Source organism: Adiantum capillus-veneris, chromosome 2 (assembly GCF_014529385.1).
Source record: "Adiantum capillus-veneris isolate H3 chromosome 2, ASM1452938v2, whole genome shotgun sequence".
NCBI lineage: Eukaryota > Viridiplantae > Streptophyta > Polypodiopsida > Polypodiales > Pteridaceae > Adiantum > Adiantum capillus-veneris.
In genome coordinates, this window is record NC_140932.1 from 30,916,890 (window position 1) to 30,931,630 (window position 14,741).

Genomic DNA, 14,741 nt, shown 5'->3' on the forward strand with positions numbered 1-14,741 from the left:
CATTGATTTTTCCCTTTGCATCATTTTTGTCTTTGGTTTCATGGGCTTGACATTCCGTCTAGCCCCTTGTTGGAAATTGATGAGTGAAGCAACCATGGTGTCATGGATTACTTCGGTGATAGAACCATGCCATTGAGATTTGACGTATTTTGCCATCACTTCAAGTAATCCCACACAAAATTGTTGCTTTTGCTCAACGAAGTCTATCTTTTGGAAAGCAGTAGCCTTGAGATGTAAATCCCAAAACTTGTCTACATATTTGTGGATAGACTCATGAGAGAAGCTTCAAATTGCTTCATTCGATGAGCACTTTTTCCTTTGCATCGCTTGCAAGGAATTGCTTCATGATGGAAACTCGTAGAGTTTTTCATGTATTTGGGGCTTCCTCATTGCCACAAAGGCTATCCCATCATTGGCGAGCCAATTTCTGGAAGTGCATAGCTACATGGCGTAGCTTCAAGGACTCTGTGAAGCCCTCGTCTCCCAAGGCCGCATCAGATTGTTGGATGAAGGCCAATACTTTGTCGGTGGCACCAAAGGTGTTATCTTATGTGAGAAAAGAGATACTCATTCCTCCCTCTTTGAACTTCTTGCGCTTTTGTGACCTTCGCCACATTTAGGGTATGTTTTGTGATGTCCTCCCCTCTTGTATCCTCTAGGAGAATAGCCATAGCTTTCGTCGGAAGAAGAGGAAGGTTAAGAAGAAGGAGAAGAGGGTGACCTCTTTCTTGCCCTTTTCTTCCTTTGTTTCCTTTCTTTTCTTTTGAGGTGACAAGGAGAATGACTGTGTGTTGATATTTTCCTCTTGGGAGGAGCTTGGCGATCGTCTAGACCGCCATCTTCACGGAGCCACATCTTCGGAGGAGCTTAAAGTTTCATTGCTTTCTTGCTCTTTGGATTCCTCCTCTTGTATGGGAGAGATTCTTCTTTTGGGGGTCTCTTCAAGAGGATTCCTAAGATTTCTCTCCTCTTGGAGAGGTACAGTAATCCCATAAGCGCGAAGTTGTTGACTTCGGCTTGCAAAGCAGGGTTGCCCATAGCTTGTTGCAACCTAGTAATGAGATAATCGACAAGCATGGGGGCGTCATCATTAGCACCTTCATGTGCAAAATCAAAGCTATCAATGTTCATTCTACTTTCTTGGTTATTGTCAGCCATGTTAACAAAATTTGTGTACTTACTTAGTGTATGCTTTGGCAATTTAAAACCTTAGTTGCTACTCCTCTTAGCCTTTGAAAATTGGCACTTAGGTATCTACACCCATGGCTCAAAGTGGTTAATTATAGAGAGTAGTGGAGTGGGGCTAATACTGCAGAGTTGCCGAGGGCTAGCTCCTTTCGGACTTCTTATGGCTCAATAATGGTAAAGTTATAGGCAAGTCTAAAAAGACCCCATTATTAAGTCCAAAGCTCCCGAGGTGGCACCATGGGCTCAACAAAACCGGTAATAGATCCCAGTCCCACTTACCCTAATATAATTAACAAAATCGACCATTTATAGACTACTTAAGGACCTCTCTTCTTAAGCAAGAAAAGAGAAACCAAATACTCTGATACCAATGTGCGAGTGAACTTAATTGATGGTAGCAATATAAACATACCATTTCATTAACTTGGCATGAACAATACTTTTGCACGAGAGAGAGAGTTTAGAGAACAAGACAACAATTGAGGATCGGATTATGTGGAGTCGATCCCCCCTCCAATAGGCATCTGTATTATAGTTTCTCCCATCGAGAGAGACCTGTTATAATACAATCCTTGTGTTCCTTGTGACCTAGGTGATGCAATGAAGGTGGAAAGCTTCATGCATCATGAGCATAACATAAATTTTGTAGAAAGCATTAACTATCCCAAGATTCAATCCCAAAACCTCAAACACCTTCGAAGGTGGAGAGAGCTGGCAGGGAATGAGGGCAAGGAAGAGGAAGAAGAAAGAATTCATAGGAGAAAGAATTAGTTCCTCACTTATCATCACTCTTCTTGCTAGCATACATAATAGCATAGTAATGAAGGTGGAGAAGATGACAAGCTTAAGCATTGAAGCATGGCTCTTGGATGGATTTGCATTCCATAGCCAAGAGTGTTGGTGTAGGCTCTGAACTTCTCTACTTGCTTGGAGAAGGAGATGGAGCTCTTGCACTTTGCACTTCACACAATGAGTGTGTGTGTGTGTGTGTGTGTGGGAAAGTATACCCCCCAAGCATGCTCCTAGCTTCCTTGGTCGACCCCGCCTTGTAGCTCATGCTTGAAGCTCATTGGACCCCTCCACGCCTAGAGAATCACAAGCAGGAGGCATTACAAGAAACAAGGGTAGTCTTGGGACAAGTGTCCCCCTTTCCCCTTTGAGAGAGAGGACTTGATAGATGCAAAAACAATTATTTAATTATACTAAATTATCATTGGACCCCTTGGGTGGCCAACCAATAGTCTTTAGGCACACCATGAGAGCAATAGGAGGAACTTGACAAGTGTCCTAAATGCTTTCTTTGTGCCAAACTTACCTTGTGTGAGGGTGTGTGTGTTCTCTCTCAACCCCCCTCTTGTAGGGCTCGCCCCCTCCTTGTAGGGATAGACTTTGACTTTTGCACACCTTACCTCAAGCACCTTAATCAACAAGCATGAAAAAGCACCTCAAGCTTGGGTGGTGTTCCCACAAGCACCTCAAGCTCTCTAGTCGGCAAGCATGACAAAGCACCTCAAGCTTGGGTGGTGTTCCCACAAGCACCTCAAGCTCTCTAGTCGGCAAGCACGACAAGCACCTTATTCAGCAAGAACGACAAGCACCTCAAGCACCTTAGTCATCAAGCACGACAAGCACCAAGCACCTTAAGCTTGGACCGGGTTCCCACCTCAAGCTCAGCCCTAGCTTACCTAAGGTCAAAGGACTTGTCAACACTAACCTTTGGAGGTCTTTAATGAAGCTAACCCTAAGGTCTTTAAGCTCCATTAGCTAGACTTGCTCTTTGACATACTATCTCTCATTTGGACCCCTTTACCATTGGCCCCGTGGTGAGATAGATATGTTAGCACATGTCAATATTCTAACCCTTGTTCCCATTTATTCTCCCACATTAAATGATCAATTCAATATGAGAAAATCATTTGGGTTGGTTAGATATTAGATTTTATGACAAGTGATGAAGTATTCTTGCATGTTTCAGTACTTTTAAAAAGTCTAAAACCTGATTAAGAACTTAAACACCTCTTAGTTGTGGTAACTCGTTTACAATACTCAAGTGAGTTATAAATAGGGTCTACACACTATGTTGAATCTAGTTACACTAACATTTGCATAGGGACAACAATATGGAAAATCAAGATGTTTATCTTGGTTTCATTGAACCTCATGTTGAATTGTGTACTCGTCACATGAACAGCTAGACGTCTGAGAGGTGCCACTATGGAAAACATAGATCTTATCACTTTTGTTTGTTTTTGAGGACGAAAACGCTTCTCCAAGAGGAAGTAATGTCAGGACAAGGTTCATACGGCCTAGAGCCGTGAGCTAACAGCTATGTCCTAAATTTATAGGCTAAGAGTAAGAGGCTTAGGGCTAAAACAATGCCATGTGGAAAGGGGTTCCTATATGTAGTAGTCCTAGGGCGAGGCCTTAGGCTAGATAAGGATACAAAAGGGTGGAGTTTTGATGGCTCAATTACCCTCTGCTTCACAAGTGAGGTGTTTATGCATTTTTTGAACTTCAAGGTTATGGATGAAAAACAAACTGGGTAAGTGGGTTTACAAAATAAAGCATAATGATGATGGCAGTGTGAGCAAGTACAAGGCTAGGATTGTGGGCCAAAGGTTATGCACATACTTATGGGATCGATTATGAGGAGACATTCTTCCTTGTAGCTAAGATGGCTACCATTCAAGTGTTTATTGCAGTGGTTGTAACTTTAAAATGGGTGTTGAAACAAATGGATATAAAGAATGTGTTTTTGAATGGAGACTTGAAGGAGATTGTGTATATGGAACAGCCACAAGGTTATGCAAATATGAGACTATGTGATCTCGTATACCAGTTAAAGAAGCATTATATGGGCTGAGTAAGCACCTAGAGCTTGGTATGAGAGGATTGTGGCATTCCTCATTTCATTGGGCTTTGAGTTGTCTGACGCAGATCATGCATTGTATGTGTGAAAGAATGAGGTAGGAATTATGGTAATATGCATTTATGTGGATAAATTAATTGTTGGAGTTGATAATGTGGTTGAAGTAGAAATCATAAAGGCTCTACTTATGCAGGAGTTTGAGATAAAGGCCCTGGGAGACTTGTGACATTTCTTGGGCATTGAAATTATGCGCACAAAAGAGGTATATGGCTGTCACAAAGACAATATGCCTTGAACATGTTGAAAAAGTATGGTGACTAATTGTAGCCAATTGCGATGCCCTTAGATCAAAATTTGAATATGGGAAATGATGTAGATCAATGATTGAGAATGCTACCATGTACAAGAAGATTGTGGTAGCTTGATCTACTTAACTCTCATGTCTCAACTTGTGCTACACAGTTGGATTGCTGAGTCAGCTTATGCAATCTCCCAAGGCTAGCTACCCTTGTTGTATATTGTATTGCTGCAAGCATTGTTGCTGCTGTAGAGCATGTGTAACATTTAATGGCCTAAAATCTTATGTGTAGCGGAAATTAGCATGAACATAGTGGGCATTTCATTAGAATAGATTCCTAATGAGAATTACAAGAGTGCTTGGGTGGAGAGAGCAACAAAAAGCATAACACCTAGTTAGATAGCATCGACAATACTTTCAAAAGAGAGAGATATTAAGCTATTGACAACAGTTGAGAACCGGATTTGCATGGAGCCGGTCCCCCCTCCAAAAGGCTTTGTATTATGGTTTCTCCCATCAAGAGAGACATTGTACAATACAATTCTTTGTGTTCCTTCAAGACTAGCTAGTGCAATGAAGATGGAAGCTTCATACACCAAGCAAAACACTTAATCAAACACAACTTGAATTATCCCCGTTCTCAGACCCAAGACCTCACACACCTTCGAAGATGGTGAGAGCTAGCAGGGTATGAGAGTAGATTGAGAGGAAAAAGAAGTATCTTACGAGAAAGATGTACATCTCCTCACATAATCACTCATATTAGCATAGCTTAGCTTAGTAATTAGCTTGGTAGAGAAGATGAGCATGCATTGAAGCTTGGCTCTTGGTTGGATTTGCATCCACATGCCAAGAGAGTGTTGATGTAGGCTTCTATCTCACAAGCTTGGAGTAGGTGATGAGCTCTCCATTAAAGCTTGGGAGGAGATAGAGTATTCTTCCTTCACACATGGTCAAGTGTGAGTGTGTGTGTGTCAATGCCAAGCAAAAATCAGCCCCCCCTCTCTCTTGGGCGAGCCCTAGCTGCTAAATAGGTCTGGCTTTTGCCTCATTGGACCTCCCCAGGTCAAGCCAATAGAAATTAAGCAGCATAAGTGATAGCCTTCTGACATGTGTCCCCCTTTCCCCTTTTGTGAGAGCTTCAGGTAATTAAATAATTAAACTAAACTCTCATTGGACCCCTTTGCCTCCTGGCCAATAGGAATCAGGCAAGCCATGGGGCTCCTGAATGCTCATTGGACCCCTTGGGAGACTGCCCAATAGTCTTCTAGGAGACTTAATTCTCATTGGTTTCTTTTATTAAATGTTTTTAAATTAATTAAACTAGATTTACTCTAGCTTAATTCTCATTGGTCCACTTCAAGGGTCTTCCAATAGGAATTGGGCACACCTTGTGGGCATCTGGCCTAGGGAGCTGACATGTGTCCCTCATTCCCTTTGTGTAAAGGGAGCCTGTGTGTGTGTGTGTGTGTGGCTTTCTCTCTCATCTCCTACCTTTGGGGCTCGCCCCCTCCCATGTAGGGATGTGCAAAGACTTTTAGGGCACACACTAAGCATCCAATTTTCCCTAGGGTTGACCTTTGGACACAACCTTTGAATTTTGGAACCTTAGCATTTTGGAAGTCTTAATGGGCTGAACCTTAGGGTCTTTTTGGCCCATTGTTTCACATGGCTCTTTTGCAGATGGCCCCCCCTTTGGATCCCTATTTTCCCTCCTTTGGATCCCTACTGTGGCCTGGTCTGCTAGCTTAACCAATATTCTAGCTTTTTCTCCTTGGCACTTCCCCACATTAAATGATCAGTTTAATATGAGAAAATCATTTAGGAGAATTAGATATTGATTATTATGACATTACCTCTCTCTTGAAATCATAGTCGTCCTCGACTATGGTGTAGAGAAGATAAAGCATATGCATGAGTCCTTTTCTTAGCGGGTAGAGGATCCCTATGTTACCCTACGACATCATTCCATAATGGATGACTAGTCCATTTGGCGCTTGAGAGCCTGAGGCTGCCGCAAGCATGTCTGCACATTAGTCCTATCAGTCTTCCATAGTAGAGTGACAAGCTCTACTTGGTGTTTGAGAGACGTCGTCTCCGCAAACTTGATCTAAGCATGCATACTACTTCATTTTTGTGCACAAATAAAGAAAAAGAGAGTCTTATAAGACAAAAAATTTTGTTCATTTTTAACATTTTGTACATTTGCTTACTCTTGGGAAGCATTGTAAGCATTGACAAGGTTTAGGTTATCCTTTAATTGTATGCCTTGCATCCATCTAGCATCTTCAAAAGGATAATTCTTAAACTTAATAAGATATCGTCGGATAGTCTTACCGCCTCTTAATACCTTGTCTTCATGTCGGAGAATGGACTCGGGCTGCAGCACCTCCTCGTGGTCCTCGATCTCCGGTGGGTCTTCAATAGTTGGTTCTTGAGGTGGCTCTCCTTTGTAAGGCTTTAAGAGGCTCACATGAAAAGCATTGTGTATGAGCCAATGATTGGGCAACTTAAGTTGATAGGCCATCTCATTGATTGGCCTAAGAATCTGGAAGGGACCATAGTACCTTTTTGCTAGTTTAGCATAGTACTTTTGGTGGCCCGTAGGATTCTTGCCCGTCGTGTGCCTTAATCGAGCCTTGGGAAACTTTAACAAGACCCAATCGTTTTCTTTAAAGGCTTGGGCTCTTCTGTGCTTGTCAGCAGCAGCCTTTTGCCTTTTCTATGAGATAGAGATAGCATCCTTAATCTTTTAAAAAGATTCTTGTAGGTCTCGGCTATACTCATCTGCAGCGAAGATCTTCCCATGTACCTTAAGTAGCAAGGGACTTTTTGATCTTCCCTCAATTACCTCAAAAGGTGCTTTTCCTGTGGAAGTATGTACAGTGTTATTGTAAGCATACTCTACTAAAGGTAAGTACTTCTCCCATTGGGATCTTTGATCTACTTCCGTTACATAGGCTTTTAGTAGATCAAGAATGGTTAGGTTAGCTATTTCACTTTGGCCATCAGTTTGTGGATGATAGGCCGAAGAGAAGTTTAGCCTTGTTCCTAAATTCTCAAAGAGACCCTTCCAGAAATTACTGGTCATTCTAGGATCTCTATCCGACACTATGGACATTGGCAAGCCATGGTACTTGAAAATTTGTGAAATGAAGAGGGTTGCCATTTGATGGGCTTTGATAGTCTTTTTGACAGGTATAAAATGAGCTTGTTTACTGAACCTGTCTACTATCGTCCATATTCCCGTATTCCCATGGATAGACTTAGGCAATCCAAAGATAAAATCCATGGATATGCTCTCCCAAGGTGAATTAGGTATTGGCAAGGGTTGAAGCAATCCAAGTTGCTTCCCTCTATCAAATTTTGTCTTTTGACATACCACACATTTGGAAACATACTCGTGTATGTTCACTCTCATGGTAGGCCAATAGAAATATGTTTCAATTCCCTTTAGGGTAGACTGAATCCCTCTATGCCCCGCATATGGGGGAGCATGAGATTCATACATTACTTTCTCACGTAGTGAGTTAGTAACGCATAGTCTATTGCCATAGAGAAGATAACCATCTTGTAAAGTAAATGGTTCTTCTTTCTTCCCTAATGCAAGGGCTGAAATCACATCTCTAAAATCGGGATCAATAGCATACTCATCTATCATTGAAGATAGATCATTGTGAGTTGCTATGGAAACCGCATTCACTCTCGGTCGTCTTGAGAGTGCATCGGCTACTTGATTATGCTTGCTAGCGATGTGAGCAATATGAAAATGAAATTGCGAAAGGAAATTTGCCCACCTCATTTGTTTGTCGGAGAGCTTGGTCTGCGTCATGAAGTACTTAAGACTTTGGTAATCCGTTCGCAGAATGAAAGGAGTCCCCAATAAATAGTGCTTCCATGAGTCTAAGGCATGTAGAACTGCAAGGAGTTCTTTTTCGTATATGCCTAGAGCTTGCTCAACAGGGTCGAGCCTTCGACTCTCATAGCCTATGGCGTGCCCTTCTTGGAGCAAAACAGCCCCAAGGCAATCACCACAAGCATCACATTGGACCTCAAATGGTTTTGAGAGATTCGGTAGTGTAAGCATAGGTTGAGAGATAAGCTTTTCTTTAAGCTTTTCGAAAGCATTGTTCTCCTTAGCAGACCACATATACCTAACATTTTTCTTTGTTAGGTCATGTAATGGTCCCGCAATTTGTGAGAACTTTTCTATGAAGCGTCTATAGTATGCACACATACCTATAAAGCTTCTTAGTTCATGAAGATTCCTTGGTTTAGGCCATCCTTTTATTACCTCTAACTTAGATGGATCCATTTCGATTCCATCTTGAGAGATAATGTGACCTAAATATTGAATCTCTTGCAAGAAAAATTCACTTTTCTTTCGATTAACATAAAGTTTATTCTCTCTTAAAACTTGAAATATTACCTGGAGGTGTTGCTTGTGTTCCTCCAATGAATTAGAGTAGATGATAATATCATCAAAGAACACTCCAGTGAAGGTTCGATGAGGCCTGAACAGCTTCTCCATCAAGCGGTTGAATGTGGCTGGTGCATTAGTCAAGCTAAAAGGCATGACAATGTATTCGTAAAGACCAAATGTAGTACGAAATGCGGTCTTTACAATGTCTTGATCAACTATCCTTATCTGATGATAGCCACTTTTTAGGTCAATCCTACTGAAGTAGGTCGATCCTTGTAGCTTATCAAATAGGTCTTCTACCCGTGGAACGGGAAACCTATTCTTGATAGTGATCCTATTTAGTGCTCTATAGTCGACACACATACGATATGTGCCGTCTTTCTTTTGCACTAATAGCACAGGTGAGCAAAATGGAGATGAGCTAGGACTAACCATGCCCTTCTCAACTAACTCATGCACTTGCCGCATAATCTCCTCTTGTTGAGCTTGAGAAACTCTATAAGGAGGTTTGTTAGGCGGTGAACTTCCTGGAAGAAGTTCAATTGCATGGTCGTCATTACCTCGTTTAGGAGGTAGCTCACAAGGGATGTCGTCAATAAAGACATCTTGAAACCCCTTGAGAAAATTGGATAACTCTAATTCCTTTGGGTTGCTTTTATTTTCTTTTGCTAAAGCATTAGGTTCATTTTGAGAATCTTTAACAAAAATCATGTACACGGAAATAGAGCTCTTTATTGACTTGTTGAAAGCTGGTGTATGTACAATGGGGATGGTGTTACCCATCTCCTTAGCATCTATATACATGTCCTTTTCCCTGAACTTAAAGGAGATTCTCCTTTCAGGAAATTTAACATGGGCAGCCAGGCGGTCAAACCATGGTGCCCCTAGGATTACATCCTCATGCTTGAGAGGAGAGATAAAGAAGTCCTCTTTGTCCACATAGCCTTGGACATGAAGCCTCAATTTCCCGATTAAGGGAGTGACTGAAGCTTCTTGCCCCTTGAAGGCACTGTCTGCGGGTAGGATATCTCCCATCTCGTAGGATTGTATGCCTAGCTTGGTGGCTAACTCCATAGATATGAAATTGTGAGTAGAACCAGGGTCAAAGAGAATAAAAGCATCATGTTCTCTTACCTTTCCCCAAGCATGGCATAGAGGAGATCCTTTGTGGTGAGTTTGATGAATCTCCTCCTCTTGGATTTCAACCAAAGAAGCTCTAGGAGGATCTTGGCGGTTGTTCTTTTGGGGACAAGCGCGGTACGCATGCCCTTGTTCGCCGCACTTGAAACACCGGTTATCTTTACGATAACGCTCAAGCTCTTCAGGAGAGAGTTTATTCTTTCCTTTGTAAACTCCCTTCTCTTTAGCTTTGTTGGAATTGCCCTTAGGAGACTTTTGGACATTGTCCTTCCCCTTAGGCTCATTGGAACCCTTGTTTTCCGGGGGCTTATTATTTCTTTTACCCCCCGTTTGGAAATTGATTCGCGAGGCCACCATAGTATGGTGTATTACCGCCGATATGGTACGTGGCCTTTGGGAGTTGACATACTCCGCCATTTCTTCGGTTAAGCCCGCACAAAATTGTTGCTTTTGCTCTCCAAAATCCAACTTTTTGAAGACAGTAGCTTTGAGTTGTAGGTCCCAAAACTTGTCTACATATTTGTGGATGGATTCATTGGGAGAGAGCTTTAAGCTTCGCCATTCGGTGAGTACTTTGTCTTTGGCATCGGTGGCCAAAAACTGCTTCATAATGGAAGTTCTTAAAGCCTTCCATGTTCGTGGAGCTTCACCGTTGGCTCGTAGGCTAGACCACCATTGTCTGGCGGACTTTTGAAAGTGCATAGCTACATGGCGTAGCTTAGAGGACTCCATGAAGCCCTCATCTCCAAACGCCGCATCGAATTGTTGGATAAAGGCCAAAACTTTGTCTGTAGCACCGAAGGTGCCATCATAGGTAAGGAAAGAGATGCTCTTCCCTCCCTCTTTGAATTTCTTCAGCTTGGACGACCTCTTCCATGCGGCATAGGATTTCCTATGGCCTCTTCTTTTTGATGGTTCAAAAGTTGCACCATCACTTTCTTCAGAAGATGAAGAATTTGAAGAAGGTGGAGAAGAGGGTGACCTCTTTCTCGCCTTTTTCTTGTCTTGATCTTTGTCGTCTTCACGATAGCTTTCATAAGAGGAAGAGGATGAAGAAGATGGAGAAGAGGGTGTCCTCTTTCTCGCCTTTTTCTTCTCTTGCTTTTTATCATCCCTCTTTGAATTATGGCGTGGAGAAGAGTGTGATGGTCTTCTCCGCTTTGGTGGTGATGGAGAGCGTTTAGCCCGCCGTCTTTGTGGAGCCATCTCCGCCGAGGTGGCGGGAGACTCGCTTCTTTCTCGTTCCTTCGGTGGAGGCTCTTGAGTTCTCCTTTGGGAAGGAGATGCATCATCAAGAAGTAAGTTCTTGAGCCCTTCATATGGATTCTCTTCTTCTTCCCGAATCGGAGAGAGACCTCTTTTGGTAGTCTCACAAGGAGGCTTCCTAGGTGTTCTCTCGTCATGGTGATGAGCTTGGAGAATCCCGTGAGCACGGAGCTGCCGTTGCACTTCACTTTGGAGAGATGGATTGCCCATGGCTTGTTGAAGCCTAGAAACAAGATAGTTAACAAGCATTGAAGCATCATTAGTAGCTTGCTCATGAGCAAAATCAAAGTTATCAACATTAATTTCACTCTCTTTACTATTGTCAGCCATTCTAACAACTTTTAGGTGTAAACTTTTTAGGTGTACTTTGGCACTTCAAGCCCTAGTTGCTACTCCTCTTTACCCCTTTAGAAAAAGCACTCAAGCTACTGTACCCGCGGCTCGAATACCATTAATTGCAAGGAATAGAAGAGAGGGTCTTTCAACACCAAGACAGCACCGGCTCCTGTCAAGCTTCTAATAGCTCAATAGTGGTTAAGCCATAGGCAAGCCCCGTAGGACTCCACTATTAAGACCATAGCTCTCGACGGTGATGCCCCGTTAACTGCACAAAGGCAGGCGCACTGCAAGGCTGACAAATCCCTATTCTACTTACTCACAGGCAATTAATAATACCAAGCATTTGTAGCTAGCTTGAGGACCTCCCTTCTTGAGCAAGAAAAGAGAAACCTTGAGCTCTGATACCAATGTAACATTTAATGGCCTAAAATCTTATGTGTAGCAGAAATTAGCATGAACATAGTGGGCATTTCATTAGAATAGATTCCTAATGAGAATTACAAGAGTGCTTGGGTGGAGAGAGCAACAAAAAGCATAACACCTAGTTAGATAGCATCGACAATACTTTCAAAAGAGAGAGATATTAAGCTATTGACAACAGTTGAGGACCGGATTTGCATGGAGCCGGTCCCCCCTCCAAAAGGCTTTGTATTATGGTTTCTCCCATCAAGAGAGACATTGTACAATACAATTCTTTGTGTTCCTTCAAGACTAGCTAGTGCAATGAAGATGGAAGCTTCATACACCAAGCAAAACACTTAATCAAACACAACTTGAATTATCCCCGTTCTCAGACCCAAGACCTCACACACCTTCGAAGATGGTGAGAGCTAGCAGGGTATGAGAGTAGATTGAGAGGAAAAAGAAGTATCTTACGAGAAAGATGTACATCTCCTCACATAATCACTCATATTAGCATAGCTTAGCTTAGTAATTAGCTTGGTAGAGAAGATGAGCATGCATTGAAGCTTGGCTCTTGGTTGGATTTGCATCCACATGCCAAGAGAGTGTTGATGTAGGCTTCTATCTCACAAGCTTGGAGTAGGTGATGAGCTCTCCATTAAAGCTTGGGAGGAGATAGAGTATTCTTCCTTCACACATGGTCAAGTGTGAGTGTGTGTGTGTCAATGCCAAGCAAAAATCAGCCCCCCCTCTCTTGGGCGAGCCCTAGCTGCTAAATAGGTCTGGCTTTTGCCTCATTGGACCTCCCCAGGTCAAGCCAATAGGAATTAAGCAGCATAAGTGATAGCCTTCTGACATGTGTCCCCCTTTCCCCTTTTGTGAGAGCTTCAGGTAATTAAATAATTAAACTAAACTCTCATTGGACCCCTTTGCCTCCTGGCCAATAGGAATCAGGCAAGCCATGGGGCTCCTGAATGCTCATTGGACCCCTTGGGAGACTGCCCAATAGTCTTCTAGGAGACTTAATTCTCATTGGTTTCTTTTATTAAATGTTTTTAAATTAATTAAACTAGATTTACTCTAGCTTAATTCTCATTGGTCCACTTCAAGGGTCTTCCAATAGGAATTGGGCACACCTTGTGGGCATCTGGCCTAGGGAGCTGACATGTGTCCCTCATTCCATTTGTGTAAAGGGAGCCTGTGTGTGTGTGTGTGTGTGTGGCTTTCTCTCTCATCTCCTACCTTTGGGGCTCGCCCCCTCCCATGTAGGGATGTGCAAAGACTTTTAGGGCACACACTAAGCATCCAATTTTCCCTAGGGTTGACCTTTGGACACAACCTTTGAATTTTGGAACCTTAGCATTTTGGAAGTCTTAATGGGCTGAACCTTAGGGTCTTTTTGGCCCATTGTTTCACATGGCTCTTTTGCAGATGGCCCCCCCTTTGGATCCCTATTTTCCCTCCTTTGGATCCCTACTGTGGCCTGGTCTGCTAGCTTAACCAATATTCTAGCTTTTTCTCCTTGGCACTTCCCCACATTAAATGATCAGTTTAATATGAGAAAATCATTTAGGAGAATTAGATATTGATTATTATGACAGCATGGACTCCTAGCAGAGGTTTGGCTTGACACCTATGGCCATTATGTGGCCCAGCTCCACATCGGCACTCCCCCTCAGCCCAAGCTGCTCTTGCTTGACATAGCCCTGAATTCCATATGGGTCCAATGCAACGAAGCCCCCAACTCTAACGCCGCTCGGCCCTTCGTCCCCCCAACTTTTACGCCGTCATTCGAGGCGGTTCTCTGGTCTTTGTCGACTTTCCTATCGCCAAACAAATGCAGCTGGTGGTAGATAGCTTCACCTTCAATGCCACTGATGGCATAAACCTAGGACAACATGATGTGGAAGTGAAGGGCATGAAATTCTTCTGTGCATCGCCATCACTGCAACAACCAACCGGCATCGCAGGCTTGGGGCGAGGTAAGCTTGCTCTACCCTCCGCATTGGCGATCCATCAAAAGCTTCCACGTCGATTTGCCTACTGCTTGTTAGGATCTGCTCCGACTCGGACTCCCCTCTTTCTAGCCTCAAGCAATTACCCTTTCTTGCCAGGGATGCAATTGAGAAACTTGCAGCACACCCCTCTTTTGAAGCCCACAAAGAAGAGGACTGGCTACAGGGCAGGCTTGCTTTCAATGAAGGACACAACTCTTTCCATACATCCGAAGGTATTTAAGGAAAGGTTGGAGGTAAGCACAACAGAGCCTTACACAGAGCTTGTGACGCCAGCATATGTGGCATTGGTGGATGCATTCCAACGAGCGGAGAGAGGGATAAGGCAGGTTCCGACGAGGGTGCCCGTTAAGACATGCTACAACGCGACATGGTTGGGGTCGACGAGGGTGGGGCCGCCTGTGAATGTGATAAGCTTTGTGTTTGGAGATGAGAAGGGCATAGTAGCTGAGTGGCCCATGTATAGGCCAACTCCATGGTGTTTGTGAGTGAGGATGTCATGTGCTTGGGCTTCTTGGATGCAAGGCCTCTAGAGGCCTACGGCTCACTCTGTTCTGGATACGTACCAACAACAACAACGAGAGAGAGAGAGAGAGAGAGAGAGAGAGAGAGAGAGAGAGAGAGAGAGAGAGAGAGAGAGAGAGAGAGAGAGAGAGAGAAACACATCATGATTCATTACCAGCAGATTCACGATTTCTCTTCCATCAAATAAATGAATGGCCACTAGCAGTCCAATGTCCATTCATACACATTGGAATTTGGATCCTTCACACTTTTCAACAATCCACCACTAGCATTGAA

At 43.2% G+C, this 14,741-nt stretch overlaps 1 pseudogene; it reads left to right on the forward strand.

The window, feature by feature from the left end:
• Positions 1-3,862: 3,862 nt before the first annotated feature.
• Positions 3,863-14,512, forward strand: LOC147462585 (putative aspartic proteinase GIP2; annotated as a pseudogene).
• The last annotated feature ends 229 nt before the right edge of the window (positions 14,513-14,741 follow it).